Source organism: Saccopteryx leptura, chromosome 8 (assembly GCF_036850995.1).
Source record: "Saccopteryx leptura isolate mSacLep1 chromosome 8, mSacLep1_pri_phased_curated, whole genome shotgun sequence".
Lineage (NCBI taxonomy): Eukaryota > Metazoa > Chordata > Mammalia > Chiroptera > Emballonuridae > Saccopteryx > Saccopteryx leptura.
The window spans coordinates 69,201,897-69,217,511 of record NC_089510.1 but is presented as its reverse complement, the minus strand read 5'-3'; the positions used below and the strand labels follow the sequence as shown (position 1 = coordinate 69,217,511).

At 44.3% G+C, this 15,615-nt stretch overlaps 1 non-coding gene across 1 annotated transcript; it reads right to left on the bottom strand.

Annotated features, from left to right (window-relative positions):
* Window positions 1–323: 323 nt before the first annotated feature.
* TRNAA-AGC (transfer RNA alanine (anticodon AGC)) lies at window positions 324–399 on the bottom strand. Its single transcript has one exon. It is a non-coding gene; the product is annotated as a tRNA-Ala (tRNA).
* Window positions 400–15,615: the final 15,216 nt, after the last annotated feature.

Genomic DNA, 15,615 nt, shown 5'->3' with positions numbered 1-15,615 from the left:
TTTAGAGCATTCTATTTTTTTTTTTTTTTGTATTTTTCTGAAGCTAGAAACGGGGAGAGACAGTCAGACAGACTCCTGCATGCGCCCAACCGGGATCCACCCGGCACGCCCACCAGGGGCGACGCTCTGCCCACCAGGGGGTGACGCTCTGCCCACCAAGGGGCGTCGGAGCCACTCTAGCGCCTGGGGCAGAGGCCAAGGAGCCATCCCCAGCGCCCGGGCCATCTTTGCTCCAATGGAGCCTTGGCTGCGGGAGGGGAAGAGAGAGACAGAGAGGAAGGCGTGGCGGAGGGGTGGAGAAGCAGATGGGCGCTTCTCCTGTGTGCCCTGGCCGGGAATCGAACCCGGGTCCTCCGCATGCTAGGCCGACGCTCTACCACTGAGCCAACTGACCAGGGCCATTTTGTCTAGTTTTATAGTTATTTATGGCAGAAGGGTTAGTCCAGTACTAGTTACTTTGTCATGGCCTGAATTGTTTGAAAATTTAAATGCCAAATACAAGCCTGACCTATGGTGGTACAGTGGATGAAGTGTTGACTGGAACATTGAGGTTGCTGGTTCAAATCTATAGGCTTGCCAGGTCAAGACACATACAGGAAGCAACCACTATAAGTAGATGCTTCCTCCTTCTCCCCCCTCTTTCTCACTCTCCTTCTCTTTCTCTCTCTCTTCCCCCTCTCTCCAAAAAATCAATAAATAAAATCTAAATTAAAAAATTAAAATAAATGTCAAATACAATTTCTTAAAAAGATATCACAATTTTTGAATTAAATTTTTTTTTTTTTGGTAAATTTTGTGAGGAAGTTGTCCAATTTATCCAAATTGCAAACTATATTGATTTAAAGTTGTTTACAATATTCTCATATTATCTCTTAATGTTTATAGAATCTGTGTGGCTTCCCCTTGTTAGTCCTGACATTGGCATTTTGTCGGTATATGTTTTCTTTTCTCTTTTCTTGATCAGTCTTATCAGGGTTTATTAATCATTGAACCAACTCTTGGCTTTATTGATTTTTCCTCTCTTACTGTTTCATAGGTTTCTGCTCTTATTTTCTATTTTCTCTCTTATTTAGTTGTTTTTTATTAGTTTTTGAGATAGAAACTTATATTATTTTAGATTTTTTTAGCCTTTTCCCCCTAATTTATGCATTTCAGGCTATACATTTGCTTCTAAGCACTGTTTTAGCTGAGTTACACAAATTTTGATATGTGATATCTTTATTATTATTCAATTTGAGATATTTTATAATTTCTGATGTATTTCTTTTTGTTGTTGTTTTTTTCTTTTTCTTTCTTTTTTTAAATTTTGGGCCCTGGCTGGTTGGCTCAGCGGTAGAGCGTCGGCCTGGCGTGCGGGGGACCTGGGTTCGATTCCCGGCCAGGGCACATAGGAGAAGCGCCCATTTGCTTCTCCACTCCTCCGCCGCGCCTTCCTCTCTGTCTCTCTCTTCCCCTCCCGCAGCCAAGGCTCCATTGGAGCAAAGATGGCCCGGGCGCTGGGGATGGCTCCTTGGCCTCTGCCCCAGGCGCTAGAGTGGCTCTGGTCGCGGCAGAGCGATGCCCCAGAGGGGCAGAGCATTGCCCCCTGGTGGGCAGAGCGTCGCCCCTGGTGGGCGTGCCGGGTGGATCCCGGTTGGGCGCATGCGGGAGTCTGTCTGACTGTCTCTCCCCGTTTCCAGCTTCAGGAAAAAAAAAAAAAAATTTGTATTTCTTTCCTTGACTTCTGGATTATTTAAAAGTTACTGTTTAATTTCCAGCCAATTGGAAATTTTTAGTTTTTTTGTTTTGTTATTGATATGTTCAGTTTAATTGTACTATAGTTAAGAATTTTACTCTGAATACTCTGAATGATTTAAATGCTTTGAAATTTATTGGAACATTTGTTACAGACTATTATGTAGTGGACTTTAATCAATTTCATGTGTACTTGAATATAATATGCATTTTGTCAGTGGATGTTATGTTCTACATACATCTATATACATCAATTAAGTCAAATTTTTAATTGTGTTCAGATTTTTGTATCCTTACTAGTTTTCGTGTGTACACTTTGCATGGGTGCACTTTGCTATCAGATGTGTAGAGAGATGTATCTGGCTTTTTCCCTTTTCCTCTTGGACCACCTGTTAAAACGCCAGCACACCTACAGAATTCATGGAGAAAAGGAGGCTCAAATACATTGAGGAAATACCATATTTTTCTATGTATGCACCTTTTTTTGAAAAATTTGGGATCTAAAAACTGGGTGCATCTTATGCAGTGGTTATAGATTTTTTTACTTGTATTTCCCACTTTTTCGTGCTTGTTTTTGCACTCATTGTTGAAGACAATGATTTGTCATCAGACACAGATGAAGACCTGCTAATGGATAGGAATTTTGACAGTGATGAGGAGTTGTATGAATTTTATGATGAATAAAACTTGAGTTCAATAACTTTATGTAATACATTTTTTTCAAATTCCGGGCCCCCAAATTAGGGTGCATCTTATACACGGGAGCATCTTACACGTGGAGTAATACAGTACTAAGACAAAGGCATGGCTGGGATCCCAGTACAGACTTCCCATCCTCCTGTACTTACAGTCTTAGCAGAGCGGAGTCTCTTCCTCACAGTGTTCGGCTTGCACACTAGACCAGGGGAGTCAGCCCTCCTGGATCTCTCTTTTGAGTTGAAAGAACCTACATCTCAGGTCTTTGAAACCGAGGTCAGCGCTCTCTTGTGGCCCTGGTCTGTACTGATTGTGCATCAGCTCCCGGTTAGCTCAGAACCTCCCAGGGCACCCTGGAACCTGGACCTGTGATTGAGGAAAACACAGTCTATGTGGTCCAGCAAATTCCTTCCTATCTCTTTAGGCCAATGTGTATACTCTCACAGATATTGCGTGTCGTGGTAGAGACCACTTGTTTGATCTTGGACAGGTCATTCTTTCTGTCTCTGAAACTAAATGGGAGTAACAGTGCCCTACCTGTGCCTCATTGGTTGTGGGCTTAAATGTGATAATAAATGTGAAGTTTTTAGTACATTGCCTGACACAAATGTTTCTTTCCTCACGGACCTAGCAGTCTGCCTGGCTCTTGTCCTAGTTTGCCCCCCGACACATCTCTGTCTGGCTCTTGGGACACATCCGAAGCATGTTCTCTGCCTGAGTGCCAAGACCACTTATTGTTTACATGAAGCTAGGGTTCTTGCTGACTTCTCCTGTCACAGAGCATCCAGGTCAGGTCCCCTGAGTGTCCGTGTGGGGTCTTGGGCATATACCATATTGCTGGGGCTTCTTCACCTTTGTATACTTCAACCTCCCCTCCCCCTCACCCAAAGGATAGAAAATTATCTCCCTGATATCCAAAATTTGAGTAGTGTAGGAAAAAGATATCGGTATAGCCTGACCAGGCGGTGGCGCAGTGAATAGAGTGTCGGACTGGGATGCCGAGGACCCAGGTTCGAGACCCCGAGGTCGCCAGCTTGAGCACGGGCTCATCTGGTTTGAGCAAAAAGCCCACCAGCTTGAACCCAAGGTCACTGGCTCCAGCAAGGGGTTACTCGGTCTGCTGAAGGCCCGCGGTCAAGGCACATATGAGAAAGCAATCAATGAACAACTAAGGTGTTGCAACACGCAACGAAAAACTAATGATTGATGCTTCTCATTTCTCTCTGTTTCTGTCTGTCTGTCCCTATTTATCCTTCTCTCTAACTCACTGTCTCTGTAAAAAAATAAAATAAAATAAATTAAAAAAAAAGATATCGGTATAGGATATGAAACATGTATAGTCAGGATTGGAATCCCAGTTCTGCCTTTTATTAGCTATGGATGTTACCTTTCTGAAATTACTTAACATTTCTATGTTAGTTTCCTTGTCTATAAAATATAATAAGAATAATATTAGCTCTGGCTGGTTAACTCAGTCAGTTAGGGCATCATCTCAAAACACCAAGATTGAGGGTTTGATCCCCGGTCAGGGCATATATGGGAAGTGACCAATAAATGCCCAACTAAGTGGAACAACAAATGAATGCTTCTCTTTCTCTCTCCCTCTGTCTCTCTGAAATCAATAAATTGAATAGGAAAAAAAGAATAACATGTACCTGAAAAGACAATGAAGATAAAAATCACTATGGATGATATTTTATAAGTGGTAATGTGTTGGCCATGGTTTTTATAAATAAATGCATACTTTCTAGTGAGTTTCTGTGGGGCTCTATTTGCTGAAAAACACTTCAAGCATACAGCTCCTTTATGGTAGCTCCCAGATTGATTGAAACATCTGGAGAACAAAAAATGTTCAAGACCCACTTACTTTATTCTTTCAATGAGTGAATAAGTTCACTTTTTTTTTTTTTTTTTGTATTTTTCTGAAGCTGGAAATGGGGAGAGACAGTCAGACAGACTCTTGCATGCGCCTGACCGGGATCCACCCGGCATGCTCACCAGGGGCGATGCTCTGCCCACCAGGGGGCGATGCTCTGCCCCTCCGGGGCGTCGCTCCACCGTGACCAGAGCCACTCTAGCGCCTGGGGCAGAGGCCAAGGAGCCATCCCCAGCGCCCGGGCCATCTTTGCTCCAGTGGAGCCTTGGCTGCGGGAGGGGAAGAGAGAGACAGAGAGGAAGGAGGGGAGGGGGTGGAGAAGCAAATGGGCGCTTCTCCTATGTGCCCTGGACGGGAATCGAAACCGGGTCCCCCGCATGCCAGGCCGATGCTCTACCGCTGAGCCAACCGGCCAGGGCCAAGTTCGCTTATTTACTTGTTTTTGTTCTAGGTACTAGGAGTACATCATCATCCACAACAAAATAATGAAATCTACACTCTCATAGAGCTTATATTCTAGTGAAAATAACAGACAGTAAACATAATAAATAAATTACATAGTATGTTAGGATCTAATAAACAGTACAAAAAAATAGAGGAGGGTAAGAGAGATTGGGACTGTTGGAGAGGTTGCAACTTTAAATAGGATGATCAGGAACAACCTCACTAAGATGACTTTAGAGCCAAGACTTGAAGGAAATGGGAGAATGAGCCATGAGCCATGAGGTCATCTGAGAGGAGACATGCCTGTGCAAAACCCTTGAGGGAGGAGCAGGTCTGGGCTGTTTGAGAAATAGCAAAGGAGCAAAGTGGCTGAAACAAAGTGAGTGAGAGCAGGAGTAGCAGGAGCTGAGACCATGAAGAACCTCGTAGACCACCAGAATGACGATGATGTTTGTTGTTGTTAATTGTTTATTTATCAAGAGAAACTGTTCCTTAGCCCATATATTCATGTGCCACAGTTCAGGAACATAGGTCAGAGACAAACTTCCATAGAACTCAAACCAAAGAGTCTTTACATTCACATCACGTTGCACTCTGAGTGATGTGTCTTTCTTATCTCCTCAAACCCTCTCATGGAATTATAATTTCTGAGGAAATCTGTGTGTGCTTTTTCCCTTGGTTCAGCCACAGCCAACTTGAAGAGAGCTGCAGTCCCCAGGGATAGAACACGTGCTCTAAAAATATAAGGTCGCAGATGCCTGGCCAAGACTCTTCATCTGAGGTCTTGCCAAAACACCGGAAGCCATGGTAGCTATTGTCCCTAACAGCTCAACTCTGGTTTTTACTCTGAGTTATTCGAGGAACCATCAGGACATTTTTGAGCAGAGGAATGATTTTATTTGACTTTTCTTTTGATGGTATCACTCTGGCTGACAGGTGGAGAATATATTGGGGAAGGGTGAGGACGAAAGCAGAAAGACCAGTTAGGAGGTAGTTGTAATAATTTAGGTGAGAAGTGATAGTGGTGTGTATCAGAATGGTACTAGTGTTGATGGTGATATTCGAATATATTCTGAATGTAGAGCAAAAGCAGGGTATTTTATCAGATTAGATTTGGGTGTAAAAATAAAAGAAGCAGCCTGACCAGGCGGTGGCGCAGTGGATAGAGCATCGGACTGGGATGCGGAAGACCCAGGTTCGAGACCCCGAGGTCGCCAGCTTGAGTGCGGGCTCATCTGGTTTGAGCAAAGCTCACCAGCTTGGATCCATGGTCACTGGCTCGAGCAAAGGGTTACTCAGTCTGCTGCAGCCCACACTCAAGCCACATATGAGAAAGCAATCAATGAAAAACTAAGATGTTGCAATGAAAAACTAATGATTGATGCTTCTCATCTCTCTCCATTCCTGTCTGTCTGTCCCTGTTTATCTCTCTCTCTGTCTCTGTAAAAAAATAAAAATAAAAATAAATAAATTAAAAAAAAAGTTAAACATTAAAAAAAAATAAGAAGCATTAAGGTTCAAGATTCTTGGCCTTAGCAATGGAAAAATAGACTTGCCATCACCTGACGACTGCAGATTGAGCAGATTTAGGGGTAAAATCAGGAATTCTCTTTTGGAAAGTTGAATATACTTTTTGGAATTCAAGGAAGAGTTCAAGACTGGAGATACAAGTTTAGAAATTTTCATCATATAGATACATTTAAGATCAACATTGGATGAGATTGCCGAAAGAGCTGGTATAGAGAAAGAAGTGGAGAAGTACCATACCATGGAAAACTCCTTGGTAGAGAAGTAGATGAAACACCAGGGGGCTGAGAAGGAACAGCCAGGGAGGAAGGAGAACCTGGAGAGTGAGGTATCTTGGTAGAGAGTATTTCCAGGTGGAAGGTGTGATCAGCTGTACTAGATGCTGTTGATACATCATGTAAAATGAGGATGGAGGAGAATCATTGGATTTTGCAACACGAAAGTCACTTGGTGACCTTTTAAAGACATTTTAGTACTGTGGTAGGGGCAAAAACATGAGTGACATGGATTCAATGGAGAATTGAAGGAGAGGAATTGGAGACAATGAGTACAAATAATGCTTTCAAGTGGTTTTTCTATGAAGGGAAACAAGAAATGGAATAGTAGGTGGAGAGAAAGGAAGGGCCAGGAAAATGTTGTTTTGTTTTGTTTTTTTTGAAGGTGGGAAAAACAATAGTATGATTATATGCTTACAGGAAAAACTCAGTAGAGAGGGAAAATCTGATGATGTGAAAGAAAGCAGGGGTAGAATTACTAGAGAGATATCTTTGAGCAGGTGAGAAGTTGGCTTTAGATAGGACCACTGATGTTTTATCTATAGTCAAAAAAGATAACACAGATAGGCTCGCACAGATGTGGTAGGTGAGATGATGTGGTGGTGGGTGGGAATCTAGGGCCATTTTATTTAGACAGATTCCATTTCCTTAGTAAAGCAGGAAGCAAGATCACAAGTACGAGTGAGGATAAAGAAGTTTAGAGGTTAGAAGGAAAAATAGGTTTTAAAAAATCATCATGTAGGGGCCCTGGCCGGTTGGCTCAGTGGTAGAGCGTCGGCCTGGCGTGCAGAAGTCCCGGGTTCGATTCCTGGCCAGGGCACACAGGAGAAGCGCCCATCTGCTTCTCCACCCCATCCCCCTCTCCTTCCTCTCTGTCTCTCTCTTCCCCTCCCGCAGCCGAGGCTCCATTGGAGCAAAGATGGCCTGTGCGCTGGGGATGGCTCCTTGGCCTCTGCCCCAGGCACTAGAGTGGCTCTGGTTGCAACAGAGCAACGCCCCAGAGGGGCAGAGCATCGCCCCCTGGTGGGCAGAGCGTCGCCCCCTGGTGGGCGTGCCAGGTGGATCCCGGTCGGGCGCATGCGGGAGTCTGTCTGACTCTCTCTCCCCGTTTCCAACTTTAGAAAAATACAAAAAATAAATAAATAAAATAAAAATCATCATGTAGGACATAGGAGAGTGAAAAGATTTGAATATGTAGTGTGGTTGCCTGGCTACAGTAGAGCTGAACTTAAGGTTCATGGTCATGAATTTAGAGAGGAAAAAGTCAGTAGTTTTGTGTCTTTTTTTCCCCCCAGCCAGATTCAGGTGCATGAGGAAGTGTGGAGAATTTGAAGGGCTGGATTTAACCAGGTTTGTAGTTCTAAGAGGGTACCATGAAGTGAAAGAGGGGCAAAGGAATTAAGGTTGTGATCAATCCAGAAATTAGAGTAATTGGCTGAGAAAATTAAATTTGGCAAGGAGAGAAAAGGGGACATCTGGGGATGGAAAAACTGGTAAAGACGGTAGGTTCAGTGGATCTCAGGTTCTGGTGGGGCAGAGGATTACTGAAGTTTGAGTAATGGGGGGAGGAGCTAGAAAGAGAGAAGATGAGGGCAGAAACTGGAATGCATGACTGAGATTGTTGGCTTTAGTTGTTAGTAAGTGCAAACCTATGGAGTGGTCACGAAGAATGTGGTGGAAGAAGGGTGGAGAACATCAGATACTGGGAATCCAGGGTCTTGGAAGGATGCCTGCTAACTCCTCTTGCTCAGAATCTCAGGTGTGTGTGTGTGAGGTTGTCTCAGTGAGAAAATAGCTTGCTTTTCTTATCATTGTGGTAAAAATAAAAATATTTTAAATATGTTTAATCCACAACTCTCAAATTGATTGGTTTTTCTATGTGTGCCCAAGTAACACTTAGAAAGGTGGGTCTGAAAAATAGGAGTAGAGATGGAGATCTGGAAAATATCTTTTTTTTTTTTTAGTGAGAGAGAGAGACAGAGAGGGACAGACAGGGACAAACAGACAGGAAGGGAGAGAGATGAGAAGCATCAATTTGTAGTTGTGTCACTTTTAGGTGTTCATTGATGGCTTCTCATACGTGCCTTGATTTGGGAGCTTCAGCAGAGCGAGTGACCCCTTGCTCAAGCCAGTGACCTTTGGGCTCAAGCCAGCAACTTTGGGATTCAAGCCAGTGACTTTTGGGCTCAAGCCAGTGACCATGAGATCACATGTATGATATGTATGATCCCATGCTCAAGCCAGCGACCCCACACTCAAGCCGGTGACCTCAGGGTTTCAAACCTGGTTGATGCTCAGCTACTGCATCACCACCAATCAAGCAGGGAAATGTATATATATATATTTTAAAATTTTTATTCATTTTAGAGAGGGAAAAGAGAGAAAAAGATAGACGAAGAGAAACAGAGAGAAAGGGAGGAGAAGCAGGAAGCATCAACTCCCATATGTTCCTTGACCAGGCAAAACCCTGACTTTTGAACTGGTGGCCTCAGCATTCCAAGTCAACGCTTTATTCACTATGCAACCACAGGTCAGGCAGGAAATATCTTATTAATAACATGGAAAAGTTAAAGCAATGTGAGTGGACAAAATTGTTTGGAGAGAATGTGTACAGCAAAAAGAGAAATAAAGGTTGAACTTTGGAGAGAATGTGTACAGCAAAAAGAGAAATAAAGGTTGAACTTTTGGAAGAATCCATATTTACAAGACAGGAAGAACCAAAAGAGCTAGTGAGAAGGAAAGGGAAGAAATGTAGTAAAAGGGTCAAGACGATGGATACATGGAACAAACTGATAGCTATCACAGGCGAGGGGTGTTGGGGAGCTGAGTGAGAAAAGGTGAAGGGATTAAGCAAAAAATAAAAAGAAAAAAGAAATATATATTACATATAGACACAGCCAAAAGTATGGTGGTAGCCAGAGAAAAAGGGGGTTGGGGCAGAGGGCAAAGGGGAGATAAAGGAGGAGGAGACTTTACTTTGGGTGATGGGCGCATGATGCAGTGTGCAGGTGATGCTGGGTTGAGATGTGTTGGTCAAATAAGTTTTTATTATTACTATTATTTTTTTTTCATTTTTCTGAAGCTGGAAACAGGGAGAGACAGTCAGACAGACTCCCGCATGCGCCCAACCGGGATCCACCCGGCACGCCCACCAGGGGCGGAGCTCTGCCCCCCAGGGGGCGATGCTCTGCCCATCCTGGGCGTCGCCATATTGCGACCAGAGCCACTCTAGCGCCTGAGGCAGAGGCCACAGAGCCATGCCCAGCGCCCGGGCCATTTTTGCTCCAATGGAGCCTTGGCTGCGGGAGGGGAAGAGAGAGACAGAGAGGAAAGCGCGGCGGAGGGGTGGAGAAGCAAATGGGCGCTTCTCCTATGTGCCCTGGCCGGGAATCGAACCCGGGTCCTCCGCACGCTAGGCCGCCGCTCTACCGCTGAGCCAACCGGCCAGGGCTCAAATAAGTTTTTAAATATGATATATATGTTTGCTCGCTTATAGTTTGTATTGGGTGTGGGGGACAGGCTGTAAGCCGGCCTAAGGCTTAGTTTTAAGACTAAGCTTTTCCCCACACCCTTGACTGTTGCATGATGTGGGGTGGTGCACTCTCATGAGGAATCCCATTATGCCTCAGATAAGTGACTTTGTATCAGAGACTTCCTTGTTTGTATATTGGATTAAAGGTTTTGATTTCTACACTATAAAGTGGGGGCAGACTGGGAGCTTGCTCTCTCTTGGTTCCTGCTATCACCATTGCAGGGGCCTCCCTGATCCCTAGCCCTTAATGGGAAAAGCAGGTTTTCTGCTTTTCCCTTGTCTTCTCTTGTGGCTTGCCTGCCTTGGTGAGACACCAATAAACAGAATGGCCCACCATCCTCAGACTCCACCATTTCTTTACCCTCTGCCGGATCCAATGGGAACCTGCATGTGAATGGCCAAGATGGCGGCTCCTGGCCTTACATCCTCATTTTAATAAAACACTTCAAAATTTATCTGGACTTGGTTTTTCTACATAAACGCATGGAAGTGAGGTACAGTACTTTACAACAGGGCAAGAAATATACACAGTGGGAAGTCACTTTCCATTCAGGGCTCCCAAAGCCACTGACTCATCCGAGTTTCCTAGAATCAAAGGTTTCTACTTCACCAGCCTTATTCATCTCTGTTCCCCATCTCCTTCTCTCTGCACAAACTGGCTTCTCCTTCAGCACTGCGCCATCTTGGCTGCTTCTCCTTGCAATGTAGGAACAGAGAGAGAGTGAGCCCCCAGTCTGCTCCATTTTATAGTGTAGAAATCAAAACCTTTAAGCCAATATACAAACAAGGAAGTCTCTGATACAAAGTCACTTATCTGAGGCATAATGGGATTCCTCATGAGAGTGCACCACCCCACATCATGCAACAGTTAAGGGTGTGGGGAAAAAGCTTAGTTTTGAAAAGATCTTAGTATTAAAAGGGCAGGAAAAGCCTGACTAGGCAGTGTTGCAGTGGATAGAGTATCAGACTGGGATGCCGAGGACCCAGGTTCGAGACCCCGAGGTCGCCAGCTTGAGCACAGGCTCATTTGATTTGAGCAAAAAAGCTCACCAGCTTGGACCCAAGGTCGCTGGCTCGAGCAAGGGGTTATTCGGTCTGCTGAAGGCCCGCAGTCAAGGCACATATGAGAAAGCAATCAGTGAACAACTAAGGTGTCGCAATGCACAACAAAAAACTAATGATTGATGCTTCTCATCTCTCCATTCCTGTCTGTCTGTCCCTGTCTATCCCTCTCTCTGACTCTCTCTCTGTATCTAAAAAAAAGGGGGGGGGAGCGGGAAAGACTTAGTCTTAAAACTAAGCTATAAAACTTAGGCTATAATGATTTTGCCGGTTTATAGCCTGTCTCCCACACCCAATGCAAACCATAAGTGAGCAAACATATATATCATATTTGCAAACTTATTTGACCAACAGCAGGGTTTAGGCTGGGTGATGAAGAGGAGGAACCAAGACTAACGGACTATTCTCTGGCAGCTTTGGGCAAAAGACAAAGAAGGAGAATGAGGAAATTTCAGAGAGGAGAAAGAATCCATGAAAATGAAGAGAGGAAGGAGATAGGATTTTTGGAACAAGTTCTGAGAAGTGAGTCTGAAACACAGGTGAGGGATAAATCTAAGCAAGAAGAAATAGTTTCTTTTGAGACAGAAAAGAAAGCAGAAACCTTGAGTCAAGAGAAGGAAGGGTTTTGACAGGGAAGGGAGGTAAGTCAGGACTCTCATACTAATAATGTTTATAGCCAGATTTACAGTTTATCTATAGCCATGATAGTAAGTGTTGGTCAAATAAGTTTGTAAATATAATATATATGTTTGCCCACTTATAGTTTGCATTGGGTGTGGGGGACAGGCTGTAAGCAGGCAGGGTTGTTATATCCTAACAGGGAGCCCTGAATGGAAAGTGACTTCCCACTGTGTATATTTCTTGTCCTGTTGTAAAGTACTGTACCTCACTTCCATGCGTTTATGTAGAAAAACCAAGTCCAGATAAATTTTGAAGGGTTTTATTAAAATGAGGATGTAAGGCCAGGAGCCACCATCTTGGCCATTCACATGCAGGTTCCCATTGGATCCGGCAGAGAGTAAGCCTTTCCCACCCTAAGTGACTTTGTATCAGAGACTTCCTTGTTTGTATATTGGATTAAAAGTTTTGATTTCTACACTATAAAGGGGGGCAGACTAGGAGCTTGCTCTCTCTCAGTTCCTGAGATTAGCATTAGAGAAAAGAGCAGAGAAGGGCCACGTGGAGGAGAGGAGAAGCAGCCAAGACGGTGAAGTGCTGAAGGAGAAGCCAGTTTGTGCAGAGAGAAGGAGATGGGGAACAGAGGTGAATAGGCTGGTGAGGTACAAACTTTTGAATCTAGGAAACTCGGATAAGTCAGTGGCTTTGGGAGCCCTGAATGGAAAGGGAAGTGTTTTACCACTGTGTGTATTTCTTGCCCATCAGGTGCAAGCTAGGATTAAAGCTAATGGCCCATCAGTTCTTGGCTCCATTGTTTCATTACCATCTGTCCGAATCAAATGTGAACCTGCATAGGCCAGGCAGCTGTGATGGTGGCCGTGGCTACTGGCTTTAGATTATGTGTGTAGCAACCTTACCCTCTGTTTTTGTTTTTCTGCCCTGCCCCCTTCCAAGCTTCTTATGTTTTTCCCCTTTAATGGCTCATCTTTTACTTCTTGTCCACCGGTATGGTCACATTCCAGCCACCTGTCCCTTAGAATAGTCCTCTCTCCACTGGGCTGGTCATGGCCAAAGAAATGTTTTCTCCTCTTAGGACGAGGGTAGTTTTACTACTTATACATTTAAGCATCAAAAAAATTTTTTTTAAATTATTTTTACCTCTTTATATGGGGCACCTGTTAAATGTTTTCACACTTTCCTGCTGAGGCAGACTGCTAGCTGGCCACCAAAACCTGCTCCCTCCTTCTTCCTAAGTAAGAGAAACTGGCCACATAGCTGCCCAGTGACATCATTTTCCCAGCTTCCTTTGCAGTTATTAGGTGTGGCTATGTATTTTATCTTAGTTTCCTCCAAAACAGAGATTGAGATAAGGCTTTTATGTGGCAATTTGTTTGGAATATGATCTCAGGGAGTAAGAGTGAAGAACAAGAAAGTGAAACGGAAGGAAGGATGCATCTGTGAGTTGATCACTGCTATGCATTACTGGTACTCAAACTAGAAGGTTTCCGAGAAGCCTCACGAATGCATCACAGAGCTGTCTGCTTGTGGGATGAAAGAAGAAAAATTTATCCTTTGTCTTTCATCCCCACCTGATCTAAGCCTTGGACTCTAAGAATAACCCCATAAGCTTTAAGTCCCCCTGTATTTTAGGTTGCACATTGTAGGTCAAATAAGTTTGTAAGTATGATATATATATATATTTGCTCGCTTATAGTTTGCATGGGGTGTGGGAGACAGGCTGTAAGCTGGCAAAGTCATTATAGCCTAAGGCTTAGTTTTAAGACTAAGCCTTTGCCACCCTTTTAGTACTAAGATCTTTTCAACATCCTTCTAATACTAAGATCTTCTCAAAACTAAGCTTTTCCCCACACCCTTGACTGTTGCATGATGTGGGGTGGTGCACTCTTATGAGGAATCCCATTTATGCCTCAGATAAATGGCTTTTTATTAGTCTTCCTTATTTGTATATTGACTTAAAGACTTTAATTTCTACACTATAAAATGAGGCAGACCGGGGGCACTCTTGCTCAGATCATGTCATCAACATTGCAGAGGAGAGGCAGCCAAGATGGCGGAGTGCTGAAGGAGAAGCCAGTTTGTGCAGAGTTTGTGCAGAGAGAAGGAGATGGGGAACAGAGGTGAATAAGGCTGGTGAGGTAGAAGCCTTTGATTTTAGGAATACTCAGATGAGTCAGTGGCTTTGGGAGCCCTGAATGGAAAGGGAAGTGTTTTCCCACTGTGTTTTCCTAGCCGGGTGCAAGCTAGGATTAAAGGTAATGGCCCACCAGTTCTTGGCTCCATTGTTTCATTATCGTCTGTCCAAATCAAATGCGAACCTGCACAGGCCAGGTGGCTGTGATGGTGGCCGTGGCTACTGGCCATACACATATATGTACTGTATTTCCCCATGTATAAGATGCTTCCAGCCCTGGCCGGTTGGCTCAGCAGTAGAGCGTCGGCCTGGCATGCGGGGGATCCGGGTTCGATTCCCGGCCAGGGCACATAGGAGAAGCGCCCATTTGCTTCTCCACTCCCTCCCCTCCTTCCTCTCTGTCTCTCTCTTCCCCTCCCACAGCCAAGGCTCCATTGGAGCAAAGATGGCCCGGGCGCTGGGGATGGCTCCTTGGCCTCTGCCCCAGGCGCTAGAGTGGCTCTGGTCATGGCGGAGCGACACCCCAGATGGGCAGAGCATCACCCCCTGGTGGGCAGAGCATCGCCCCTGGTGGGCGTGCCGGGTGGATCCCAGTTGGGCGCATGTGGGAGTCTGTCTGACTGTCTCTCCCTGTTTCCAGCTTCAGAAAAAAAAAAATACAAAAAAAAAAAGATGCTTCCATGTATAAGACACACCTTAATTTTGGGGCCTGAAATTTGAAAAAAAAAATTACATAAAGTTATTGAACTCAAGTTTTATTCATCATATAATTCATACATCTCCTCAAGCAGGAAATGCAAGTAAAAAAAATCTGCAACCACTGTATAAAATGCACCCAGTTTTTAGACCCCCAAAATTTCGGAAGAGTATGCTTCTTATACATGGGGAAATACAGTAAGTGCCAACAGCATCCAGGACAGAACTAGACATACATAGCACTGGGCCAAATATAAGGCACTGTTAGGTTTCACAGGCTGGTTGAAGTCCATGCAAAACTGGTTGCCAAAACAGTGGCTGAAGTAAGAGGTGTGGCCAACATGATTTGAAGTGGTGTACAACAGTGCTCCTTGTACTACTCAGATTTGTTCTTGCCTTTTGTCAAGTCCAGTCCACCATGGAACCTGAGTCAGGAACGTAGTCAGCTACAATACCTGCAAGAATGTACTACAAAAGCATTAGTAGAACAAACTATAGTCCTCATGCTGCAGCTATCCCAAAGCTGAAATTGGGATTTATCATCTCCTGCTCCCATCACCATTATAGATTTTCCTGTCCATCAGCAGCACTTTGATTGGTGGGGTTGGTTTCCTGGTGGGGAGGGCTTCATCCCAATGGATCTGAGCCTTAGCTACCTTGCCTTTGTTGGACAGTGGTTGTAGTAATTGCCTGCTCACTGGGCATGGGACCTCTGAGTTTCAGGCTAAGTCCTTTGTGCCACCATCATATGGCAACTCCAGCTGTTCATGGCAATCAGAATCAATCATTACTTATTGGTCCACTGGCATAAGATTCCAAGCAGTCTAGCTAATAGGTATAGCTTCAAGTTCACTAGACCCCTTATGTTGTATGTTTTCTCTCCCCCCCCCCCCCATTCCAGGAGCCTGGTCTTCTAATACAACCGAGGATAAGGCTGTTGATACAGGAAGCACAAAGCCTGAAAGTGGGTCACTAATGGTGGTGTTGAGCAGATAAAATATAT